The following is a 13,088-nucleotide window of genomic DNA, read 5'->3' as shown; positions in this document are numbered from 1 at the left end:
TTTGTTTACTGAGTTATGGACAACTTACCAGTGGCTACACCCCTCAGTGAACATGACTACCCTTCCTCCAGCAGCAATGTATTCTCAGCTGGAGGTAGGGCAGCCTCATGCACTCCTTCCTCATCCAGGCTGGTATTTCAGCTAGCTTGTTCTTGCACCAGTCACCACGGCTGCTGTGAGTTCCTGTATGTCATAGCCTTGTCATGTCCAGAAGAGCACTTTACAGCACTCCTCCCCCACCCTCTAGCTCCACGATCTTCCTGCCCTCTCTTTCAAGCTGTCCCTTGGCTCTTAGGAAGGGAGAGTGATATAGATGTCCTCATTAGAGCTGCGCACTCAAAAGCATCTTATTTTCAGCTCTTTGACCAGTTAATGAATCTCTGTGCTATCACCCACTGCAAAGAGACCGAGGCTAAGCGCAATGGAAATCTGCAGAATATATAGTAATTTTTAAAAGATAAAGAGTTTATCCTTTTGGGCAATTAAAGTAGCACAGTTCAAAACTTTTCTGAAATTGAAACTTCGCTAATATATTTTCTACAGGGCAGGTGCATTAAAAGTTTTGGACACACAAAAATACTCAGAAGACAGCGTAGAGAATCCCCAAAACATCGTGTCTATTTCCTTTATGAGTAACATCTAAGTTTAAGAAGGTCGACACATGTTATTAAACAACGACAAGCCAATGTGGATAGACTAATACTAACTACAATCCATGCATTACTCCATTTCCTTGTTTATTACTGTCTTTTTCCTGCTCCCAGATCCCACCCGCAGGGCTTCACCTATAGGCTAGTCACATCCCCTCTGACTTTATTTGTGACTAATTTGACAATTCTTGAGGAGACCAGAACACGGACCCTTCCCAACATTCTTCCCTGGGGTTTATCTGATATTTATCTCAGTCAGCTAGATGGGCTTCAGGGAAGGGGCTCACAGAGGGAGAGCGTCAACCCCTTGGGTCCCTGTGGCAGCACCTTCTGGCATGTGCACTCACTGTGGACACCAGTGGCCCTGTTTCCCTAGCAGCAATCCTGCCCGTCAGACTTCTTCCCTGTAAACAAGTTCATGCGTGTCCTAGCCATGTCATTTCCAGAAGGGCATTTTACAGCTCTACCCACCTCCAGCTCGTGTGTTCTTTCTGCCCTCTGTTACAAACTGAACAATGATAGCGTGTGACCCCTTGGCACCTGGCTTCTCCAGCCACAAGTCACTCTGCAGCTGCATACCCACTCCCAGCTTCTGGGTAAGTCTTCCTCCACCATCTTAGACTGTTAGATAAACTCTATGAATTATTTGGAATTGTCTGCAGGAGAGATGAGTCTGTCGTGTTTTATTTATTTGTGTGTTTATCAGTACTTTATACCTCTTCTGTTTAGTCATTCTTTTTGATGCATAGATGTTTATCTGATACCTCTCTTGTAATTCAGTACTACTACAATGAGTTACACTTTCACTGTTGCGGCAAAACACAGACAAAGGCAGGTTGGGGAAGGAAGGGGTTGTTGGGGCTTACAATTTGAGGTTGAAATTCGCTGTGGCAGGGAATTCATGGTGACAGATGCTGCTCACACTGCATCTGCAGTCAGGAAGCAGGGAGAGATGAATGCTGGGGCTCAGCTCACACTCATTTTTATTCAGTCCGGGACCCCAGCCCGTGGACTGGTGCCCCCTTTGCTCAGGATGAGTCCTCCCATCTCTGGTAACCTAATCTAGCAATTCTGTCACAGACACAGAGTTTGGTCTCCGTCAGCCACTAGGTTACAGGTGACAGTCAAATTAACCTTCACAGTAACCTCATTCATTTTGCTTCTGGAATCTTTCTGATTTGAGCCACTAGGGGCACTCTCTTCCACTTGGGTCTGGTTTTTTCCTTCAGTCCCCATACATGTTGGCTGATTTTGAACACTTCCTTACTTCCTGGCCCTACAAGCAGCTCTGTGTGCATCTGACCTGTTTCCTATTACAGTCTTAGCATCTGCTGGTTCCCTCAGATCTCTCTGGCAGAAAATGGCATCATGGACTGAGCTCTGGCCACATGCCGTTGCTGTCACTCAGGTGCTGTTTCTCCTTCTCAGCTGGCAGTAAGAGGACAGCCATGTGTGTTCATATCCATGTGGAAGAACACATGTAGGGAAATGCTCCATGTGTGACTATCCATGTTTATAATTATCTAAGCAGAGAGTCGTACCAATCTCTCCAGGTCCCAGTTGCCACCTAGGTCACCCTCCAACTGATGACCTATGAGTTCCTGCTCTTGTGTTGGATGCCCAGCCCACAGAACCTGCATCCATTTACTCCCTATTCATTCTCAGAATGTATGTATGTTGACAATAGAATGTCAATCATATCCCATCATAGAAACCAACTTGATAACCTGATTATCCCTGATTACTGTTTCTTACACAGTTTGCTTGCTTTTTGTTTTTTGTTTGTTTTGTTGTTATTGTTGTTACAATGAGTTTTCCTATTGTTCTAGCCTCCCTTGCTGAAGGGATTATAGCTTTTTTATTGAATTGCCTGTATGTCTTTGTCAAAAACAAACAAAAAAACTCACTGACTATATTTGGTTGGGCTCTGCCTCTTATTCTGTTCATCTACTCATTTTATTTATTTCATTTTGTATTTACATGTATGGGGGTTTTGCCTGCATGGATGTCTGTGTACCACATGCATGCCTGATGCCTATGGAGGTCAGAAGAGGTAGAGTTATAGACAGTTGCAAGCTGCCTATGGATGTTAGATATTGAACCTAGTCTTTCTGGAAGAGCAGCCAGTGCTCTTAATAACTGAGCCATCTCTCCAGGCCCACATTCATCTGTTTTTTTTCTGCATCCATCCGAATTATAAGCTTCATCCTGAGTCTTGAAGTTAGGTAACACTGTTTCTCCAATTTCTTACATATATCTGGATTGATCCAGGTACTCTGTATTTCTGTGTAAATGTTCGAGTTTCTTTGATTATATCATATGTTTTCCTGGGAGACTGACTGGGATTGTGTTTAGTATACAGATTAGGTGGTTGGCGGGTCCTTTTCCCAGGATCTGGTGTTTCACAGTGATTCCCACTTCTTCCCTTGCCAGTGCTCAGGGCCCCAGAAGCGTATCCTCTGGTTCTCATTGTGAGAGTCTAGTGAGGCTTCTAAAGGGAAAGTCTTCATAGGACTGGTCCCCCTAAACCAGCTTCCCTGAAAGCCCCTCACTCTCAAGCTGCCCCCATTAATTCTGTGGCAGTTTGCCAGCATTGCCATTTCTAATTCCTTCCTGTGCATGAATTCAGAAGCAACTGCTGCAGAGGAATTGGATCATAGCTGTTTTCTTTTAATACACCTCCCTCTCTCCCCCCACTTGGTACTCCTTTCTCTGATGAATCCATATATATCCCATTATTGGTTTTAGGTCATCTAGGATTTCTTGCTTTGAGGATAGAGGGGAGTTCTCCATTGGATTCTAGAGATTCCTAATGCACAGGACTGTGCTCCTCAGGAAACTCTCTGAGAGGAGGCAGAGATGGTGAGGAAGGATCCCTGGTGTGGTGAATTGAATAAGAATGGCTCCCATAGGTTTACATGGTTTGATGTTTAGTCATTAGAGGGTGGCATTGTTTAAGAAGCGTTATGAAGTGTGGCCTTGTATGGAGAAAGTTCATCACTAGGGGTGGGCTTTGAGATTTCAAAATCCCAAGCCAGGCCTCATGTCTTTTCCTCTGATTGCGGATCAGGATATAGACCTCTAGCTACTTCCCCAGCACCATGCCTGCCTGCCTGTCGCCATGCTCACCACCATGATGATAATAGACTAACCCTCTGAAACTGTAAGTAAGTCCCCAATTACAGGCTTTCTCTTATAAAAAATTGCCTTGGCTGTGGTATCTCTTCACAGCAATAGAACAGTGATAAGATGGAAGTTGGTACCAGGGACTGGAGTATTGCTATTTGTTGGAGGAATGTGGAAGACTTTGGGACTTTGGGCTAGAAAAGTGCTTGAATACTTTAAGTGGAGATTAGTGGACCATCCTAGTAGGAGCATGGAAGACAATGCTGAGGGTAATTTAAACGGTGGTGGCCCAGCTCAAGTTGTTTCAGAGGGAAAGAATATTAATAAGTGTACTAGAGACCATTCTTGTGATATCTTGGCAAAGGATATGGCTGTCTTTTGCTCTTGTCCTAAGAATCTGTCTGAGACTAAATTGGAGAGTTCTGGATTAATGACCTTGGCAGAGGGAATTTCAAGACAGCCTAGTATTGACTCTGTCATATGATTATTAGTGGTCATTCTTATGTAGATCTATACTGAAAAGGAACAAGCTAGACAAAGGAAAATACAAAAACGCGTAGTGTGAGGAGAAAATGAGTATCAGGAAATGTTTGGATAGACCCAGGTCCAGTGCTCAAGGAGACAAGAAGTGTAAAGAAAAACCTGATGCTAAATAGAATAAAGAGAGTGGTGACCTCAGGTCAAGAGCCCACTGAAAGCTTCCAACATGTGAAAAGGAATTAAAGGAAGCTTAAACAGTAAAGGAAAGCATCAACTACAGAAAACTGAGGCAATCGTTATTGGAAGAGGGGTCCAAGTTCCAGCATCGTCAAGCAGTAGAATTTGTCAGCTTTACTCTCATGGCTCTAGCTTGTGAATCAAGGATGCAAGAAGGGGCTTGTGGAATCTCCCTCCATGCCTAAGGAAAGCCACTGAAGTCAGATGTGTGTCAGGGCTGTCCCTGCATGGAGGCCTAGAGAGGCCATTTCATCAAATTGTGAAGGTAAGGCTTAGATTGCCTTAGAGAAGCCAAGATATAGGAGATACCTACCAAGGAAATAAGCAGACTGGGAGTAGAACCAGCCCAAGAGAGAGAAGTGTGTTGAAGTCAACAAAACTGAAAATAGTTGGAGTTCTAAAGAATGTTTTGACATCACACAATGAGATGCAGAATTTGGAGTTTTCTTTGATGAGTTTATGTCTTGCTTTGGTCCAGTATTTCTTCACTATACTTACTCCCTTTCAGAAAAATAATGTATATTCTGTGCCACTTTTATGTTTGAAGTGTGTAGTCTGTTTTTTGATTTTGATTTTACAGGGAGGTTTTAGTTAAGAGATTGCCATGGGTCTCAGAAGGGACTTCGAAGTTTGGACTTTAACCAGTGTTGAGACTGTGATAGTGTATGGGGACTTTTGAAGTTGGAGTGTATGTATTTTTTGCATTATAATATGGTTATAAGCCTATTGGGGGCCAGGGAGTGAAATGTGGTGGTTTGAGTGAGAGTGCCCCTCATAGGCTGATATATTTGAATGCTTAGTCATCAGGGGGTGGCACTATTTGAGAAGGATTACAATGATTAGGGGGTGTGGCCTTATTGGAGAAAGTACATCACTGAGAGTAGGTTTGAGGTTTCAAAAGCCCTAGCCAGGCCCAATCTCTCTCTCTCTCTCTCTCTCTCTCTCTCTCTCTCTCTCTCTCTCTCTCTCCTCTCTGCCTGCAGATCAGGATGTTGTTCTCAACTACTTCTCTAGCACCATGCCTGCCACATCTGCCACCATGCTCCCCGCCATGATGATAATGGGCTAAGCCTCTGAAACTGTAAGCGAGCCCCAAATTAAATGCTTTCTTTTATATTTTTTAAAAAAAAAAGCCTTGACCATAGTGTCTCTTTACAGCAATAGAATAGTGACTAAGACAGCTGGCTAGACAACAACTGCTAAGACAAACCTGTCCTTAGCCTAGGCCAGCCTGATGGACAGCAAGCTGTCTGCTTCCATTGAAATGTAAGGTCTTGTAGGTAAAGCACTTCCCCATAACTTCAAAGAATAACAGGGAGCAGGTGACCAACGCCCAGTGTCAAGCCTTCTAATGAGACTGCTGCTCCCTACTGTGAGACATAGAATTAATTGTTCACCAAAGCAACATTAGAACAGTAAGATATAGAGTCATCCTTGAATCAAGCTTCCAAAGAGATCCTTCTGTCTTCCAAGCTACACATGGGCTGCACCTTAGGACTCTGCACTGGAGACTTCATCCGGATTGGCAAAGCCCATGTTGTTTTCCCCCTCTTGCTTATGTGAATCTTGGACTCACTTGTCATCTTAGTGAGATTTTTATTTATTATTTTAACTTAGCAAGCAATTTTCTCCATGTATTTTTAAATTTTCATTTCTACTTTAATGCATTAGATTTAATTCACATTATTTTATGGTCCTAACATATAATCACTAATTTGAAAATATTTCATAACAGCTTGAAAGGATAATATAAATTTTTGTGTGATGCAATCCTGCGTAGAAAGGTGTGATTACAACACTTTTAGTTAAACTATTCACATTCATCTGGTGCTTCATTTATTCTTTGTGTATTGGACAAAATCTGGGACATGTATTCTTCTGTAATGGGTTTCTGCTCAATTGTGTCTATATGTCTAAAGATGGTTTTGAGTCTGTTTACATGGTGTTATTTAGCACAAAGTGTTCAAGAACTGGTCTCCTCTGCTGAGCAAAATCCTTATAATCAGTAAACATGCTCTGTCTTTCTCTATTAAATATTCCTGCCCTAAGCTTTCCTGGAGTTTGTATTAATGGGCACATGCACTCACTCTTTCTGCATTTCTCTCTTTGTTTCAGTTCTAAATTCTGGGTCCTGGACTTTCAGGTCAGGGCAGTATTTGGTCATCAATCAAACCAAGGCTTCCCTTGCCCTGTATCATTTGTCCAGAAGACATGAGATTCTGGGAAGGAGTATGACCCCTTCAGCCTGGTTCTTCACTTGTAAGTTGGGCATGATAAAAGTTAGACATAGGATTGAGGTCAGAATTCAAAAGAGATTGATTGTCCACCACTTAACAATTCACAGTGAATGATGCAGACTGTTTTCCATGAGCCTATGGTCTGGCTGGAATACAGATATTATTGTGCTTACTGTTCAGGCATGAGAGCCTGAGTTCACAGCCCAGAACTCATGTGAAAAGAGCTGGGCACATTAGCACATACCTATAATCCTAACACTGGAGAAGAGGAGACAGTAGAGTACCTGAGCCAAAATTGGGGAGTCCCAGGTTCCGTAAGAGGCCCTGTCTCAGAAAATAAAGCAGGTATCTGTTGAAGAAGACAACCACCTTTAGGCTTCCACATGCACATGCAGATTTGTACATACGTGTCTATGCATACATACATATACCCATACTACACACAAGCAGGTATGCATCTACACACACACACACACACACACACACACACACACACACACACACACACATACACACACATACATACACAGGAATTTTATCTGAAAAGTGCCCCCTGAGAAGTTGCATAGAGGGAAATCCATACTATAGGGTTCCCAGGGGAAGTCTGGTTCCATTCAGTAACTAATGGCTGGTGAGTGGTACCTCTGCCTTATTACAATCCCCATCACATCACCTTGCTATTCCACATGTGTCTCCCATTAGTGTATTTGTGCTTGAACCTAATCCAGTAGTCTTTGTCATTTAACTGAGAGTTTAGCTCATTACTACTTATTGTTGTAAGGTCAAGCTTTCATCTTTCTTCAGACAGTAAAAGACAAGGTGTGTATTGAGGAGATCAGCAGCACATAAGGAAAACGCTAACATCCTCCACATGTGGGATGTGCTTAGCAACCATGAAGGGAGGCATTTGAGCAAATGAGTCACATAGCAGAAGCACTCAGGCACACAGTGATTTAAAATGCAAATGAGAACAATACATGTTTTTTTTTTTCTTTCATCTTTCAAATTGGCAATTTAGCGGCATAATATTCGATGTTAAGGAGGGTGCAGTAAAATGGCTAAGAAACTCCTTACTGGTGGAAATGCAAATTAGATTTTTCTCCCCTCAAGGCTAAAGCCATGCAATGATCTATGGAAGAAGAGGTAGAGATATATACTTTTTGCTGCCATAATCAAGTGCAACCACCTATCCTTGGAAAAGCACAGGGCTGTGGGTGGAGATATCCACATTTATGGTTCTTATTTGGCCACCATAGTGAGTTGAAGCTCCTGGAAGAGTTAATTGGAGAAATGGCCCTTCACAGCTCAGTCTATGGCTGTCAGGACTCCTCCCTCTTCCTAAAAGATGCTGCTGCAAAAAAAATATGTCTCTTTACAGACTAAGGTGTAAAAGGTTTGGAATCCTAACTGAGTCACTCAGAGATTTCTTGGTAGTCTGTTTATTGCCAACGACTGCACTGAGTGATGACAGTCCTAATAGGCTGCCTTTCTATATAGTGGACTTTCAGAGATCCACATACATGAACACCAGCCAGATGACATCTTCAGAGGGCAGCTAAGTAAGAATGTCTCTGAGACCCAGAATGATGGATCCCAGATCATGGTTTCTGGCTCCGTTGAGATGGTCACTCCTTTGAACTATAATCATTTCTTTCTTTTTGGAGATGATAGGAAGCTGACTTGGTCCTGACTGTCAGAGGAGCACAATATGGCCCTGGTCGATGGACTTCCCCACTGGCACAGTTACATGAGTCCGGGTATCTTAACTCTCAGCCAACCAGTCAACAAGTAGGGTCAGGATCCTGCACACCGGCTCCCCACAGTCCACAGGTCTCACCCTCCACATACACTGGGCTCCTGATGCTTCAGTGAGAGGAGAAGCAAAGCAATAAAAGGCCAGCACCTGCATGGATGCCCCTCCCTGAACCCTGCACGTGGCCACATCCCAGTCCCTTGCACAGATACTGTTTCCCTAGCACCCAGTGTGGACTCGGCTTCTCCAGCACCCAACATGCACACTGCATGCTACCACACTCCCAGATTCCAGCATAGACAGGGCTTCCCTGTACTTTGTATGTGGCCACATCCCTAGCAACCTTCGTATTGCCCCACCAAAACCCCAAAGCCCTTATGTTCAGGTTGTGGTTCTGGCACATTTGTGATGGCTAAGCTAAAGCCTAGGCACTGAGCACACTCCACTCAGACACTCAGGCACAGAGAGGTGGGCCTTCCCTTCCCTTTTCCTCTTGTTTCAGGTCCCCCCTACATGCCACAGCCAGGCCTGCAACATGCTGCCTGCCCTGTTAATCTGAAGTACGGCACAGTAGCAGCCATCCAAGTATTATTCATGACAACCTGCAAGATAAAAGGATAGAAAAATTAAAGCTTTTCTCTGTCTCCATGATCACTACTTTTCAAATTGTCTGGAAGAACACACCGCTTCTACCCTGTGTCTTAGCGAGCAAGAGCTCTTGAAATGATGATGGAGCACACATTCAGAACCCTTTTGTTCACACAGAAACTTCAGGTAAAAACTGAAACATTTAAATTTATGCCTCCTGGTGGCATTCTCTTTGGGAAAGCATTTTGAAGAGATTTTCCTGAGAAATTCAAAAAAATGTATTTCATGTCAGACTGAGAGTGTTTACCAACTAGACTGAAGGGGAGTCACCTTCCCACTGTGACTAGGAACCAGTGCGCAGTCCTGTACCCAGGCCTGCTCTCTTGGAGGGTCTTGTCTCCCATGGACCAGAAACTATATATATAGAGAGTGGGCAGGGCCAGGGAGTGCTAGGAGACATGTTTCCTGAGAACCTTACACAGCAGACTAAGCCATTTTAATCCAAGTGTTTATCCACTCATTTGGCTACTGGCTCTCAGGAAACTGAGGGGTTTTTTTCTAAATGCAAATTGATACTTGAATTTATGTTTTTAAAATAAGTGATTTGCTAAGTTGATAGATAGATAAATAGATAATAGCTAAATGATAGATAGATAGATAAATAATAGATTATAGATAGATGATAGATCGATAGATAGATAATAGATTATAGATAGATGATAGAGATAGATAGATAGATAGATAGATAGATAGATAGATAGATAGATAGATAGATAGATAGACAGATGGATAATAGATTATAGATGATAGATAGATAGATAGATAGATAGATAGATAGATAGATAGATAGATAGATAGATAGATAGATATTGATACATTACATTTTAAAAATCTTTTCCTTGTGTCCCTTAGAATGAAAACATACGTTGAGACTAGAGCCGGAACCTTCCCAGTTGGCCTCTGTGTCTCTTCTGCTGTGGCAGTCTTGGAGCCTGCTTGGTGGGACTAGTTGCAGAACTGATTATGTGTGAATCCCAAGCTGATAGCTCCTCATCACTTCTCATCCCCAAACTGTATCAAAGCTCGTCATTGGAAAGTGCATTTACACTTCTCTTCATCTCCTCCCCTACTTTCTTACCCCAGGAAGAAGTTTTATCACCTCTCTAAGGAATTTAATAGCTGTGAATTACAAGCCCCACAGCTATGCATACCTGCCTTAGCGTCTCTAAAGAGCCAGGTTGATTGTTTTCCTTCTGCAAATTCAATGTCAAGTGTTTACAGAATCTACACATCCTACATCAGTGCTCCCAATGCCAAGCTTCAGGCTTCAAAACACCCAGAACGTGGGAGACTTCCAGTGAGTTTCATTTGGCTCTTGTAAGATGCAAACGCGGAGCCAGAAATGCAACAGTTGGTGTAAACTGTAGCCTCTGTCCCTCACTTTCCAAAACTCCATGTGCCTGGGAGTTGCTGATTCTGCCCTGTCTTATTCCCCCAAAAGAGAAAACAATGTCCTGCTCAAAGGGCTGGCACCCTGTGTCCGTGGGCTTCCCACTGGAAATCAAGTTAGGAAGAGGAACAATGGCATGGCGTCTAATAATGTCTGAGCTCTGAATCCACTGTCTGTGGCCCTGTTTCTTTGTACTTACGTCAGCATAGGACACCATGTGTCTGGAGCAGCAGACAGAACAAGCTGCTCAACTCACAGCATCCAGGGGACAAAGAGGGAAGACGCAGGAATCCCACAATGCCTTTGAGGACACACTGACCATAACCTAACCTCCACCCCTTGACTCTCCTCTTGAAGGTCGCACCACTTCCAAAAAAACAAATGAACTGAGGACCAAGCCTGTAACAAATGGACCAAGTTCACTCACACAGAGAAGAGACTAAATAAATTAGAATTTTTTTTTTCAGAATAGTAAGATAGATAAAGAATGAGTGGGTCAGACACATCCCCAGCTAATGCTGTACACAGGTGAACACTGTAGAGAAAAGCAGCTTTTGAACAGACCTAAGAGAGACTGTGATGACTGCGATCAGATAAATAGCCTCTGCAGGGTGGTCCACTGTCAGGGGTCGACTTACACATTAGCGTGTTGATGGGCCAGAGAATCTCTTGCCATTTCCAGCAGGGCTTTCTGACTCTGGCCGGGGAGCAGACATCTTGGTGAGTGGGTATCTGGTGGAGAGCAAGCAGTCAAGAATAAGCCAACAAGCACATAACTGGCTCTAGAACAAGCACACAGAAAGAGACTGCTTGCTTCCAGAAGCCTAAAGACACCGTAGAACAAAGAAAGAATCAACACCAGGAAGACCATTCTACCTAGGCCCCAAGCAGGCCCATTGTGGCCAAAGTTAAAGCTGGGTCCTGTAGCCTGGCTATGGATATGCATTCTGGTAGCTAAGAACCTGCTGATTTCCATGGTCTCATAGCCAAAGGGTACCTTCTGGGCTTTCTGGTAGAGTGTGAAAAGGAAGGGCTTTGGGGAAGGGAGCTACTTCATCAAGTTAATAAACACAGCACCCAGGAAAGCCCTCTATCCATCAAGCAGGCCAGAGCAGAGCAGGCAGAGCAATCGATAGCAGGGAGCTGTGTGGCGGGCTGAGCGCTGTCTGCAGGCAGCAAGCAATTATGGGCCATTCACTTAATCTTAAAACATGGCTGGGGGAGGTATCACGTCACGCCTGCCTTTAGAGAGAGCAACTGTGGGATTACTGGGTAGTCTAAGCACCTGCCCCTAGTGGCTCAGCTTCTTTGGGAAGCTGCCATGGAGCCCTGGAATCATGATAGCAAGGTCCTGTCTCTTCACCCTGATGCTTTCCCAAGCAGAAATCTCAGTGTGTGATTCAAAAATTCAGAGATCCTCCTTGGGTGTTTGAAGCAGAGTGGGCCCTGGCAGACCCTCCAGACCACCATAGCTCCTTTCCAGTGCTCTGTGGTCCCATATCACCAGGGGGTAGCTTACACTTCTGTGTCCATCAATGGCGATATATATATATATATATATATATATATATATATATATATATATATATATATATATATATATATCATCTTAAAACACTGAGGAATATAAGTGGCTCAAGCTGGAAAACTGGGGGGTGGGGTGGGTGGAGGAAAGCAAAAGTGTCACTTAATAAAGATGACAACTTGAGTATGGCAGGTTCCAGTGGCTTCCAATGTTAGACAGAGAACGCATGTGCAGAATGAAGGAGCGGCTCCCTGAGCCTGTAGCTGCTCCAGGTACATCCTGCTGAACCAACTAACTGCAAGTGTCACCCCAGACACTGGTTTGGTTGTCAGTGTGCATAATTTTTAAAACGTAAGCAAACGGGGACTAGAGAGTTGGCATAGCAGTTAAGAGAACTGGCTGCTCTTCCAGAGGACCTGAGTTCGATTCCCAGCACCCGCAAGGTGGCTCACAATGGTCTCTAATTCCAGCCTCAGAGGATTCAGTACCCTCTTCTGGTTTCTGTGGGCGCCGGGCATGCATGTGGTGCACAGATACACATGCAAACAAAGCACCCATATACATGTAATAACATGATATTAACAAGAGAACATGAGTGAATGATGAGTTCACAGGTTTTTTTTTTGATTGTAGGATACCTTGATTCCCATAAAATGCTAATGTACACAATAGTCATTAAGAAAGGGTCACTCTATGTTCTGATTCACAACCCAGTTAAACCAGCACCATACTTTCTGGGCTTTCTTCCTGGGATACCTCTAGAAAATGTCCAAGTAGGACCTACGTCTCTGTGAAACAATGTGGTACACAGACTAGATGCCTGGTCTGCCGGGCCACCATTGAAACCACCCATATCGCTGCCACCACCGCCACCACCACCACCACCACCATCACCACCACCACCACCACCACCACCACCATCACGGGAGATATAGACTTGAACTCCAAACCACAATTTTTTTTTTTTGTTTTTTTCGAGACAGGGTTTCTCTGTGTAGCTTTGCGCCTTTCCTGGAACTCGCTTTGGAGACCAGGCTGGCCT

General features: G+C 43.8%; 1 long non-coding RNA gene across 1 annotated transcript; it reads left to right on the top strand.

Moving 5' to 3' along the window:
- Positions 1–4,977: 4,977 nt before the first annotated feature.
- Positions 4,978–12,006, top strand: LOC131896584 (uncharacterized). The gene is made up of 4 exons (XR_009375464.1): positions 4,978–5,181; positions 6,609–6,752; positions 8,986–9,257; positions 9,984–12,006. It is a non-coding gene; the product is annotated as an uncharacterized LOC131896584 (long non-coding RNA).
- The last annotated feature ends 1,082 nt before the right edge of the window (positions 12,007–13,088 follow it).

The sequence above is a fragment of the Peromyscus eremicus genome, chromosome 20, assembly GCF_949786415.1.
Source record: "Peromyscus eremicus chromosome 20, PerEre_H2_v1, whole genome shotgun sequence".
Lineage (NCBI taxonomy): Eukaryota > Metazoa > Chordata > Mammalia > Rodentia > Cricetidae > Peromyscus > Peromyscus eremicus.
This window is presented reverse-complemented; position numbering and strand designations above follow the sequence as displayed.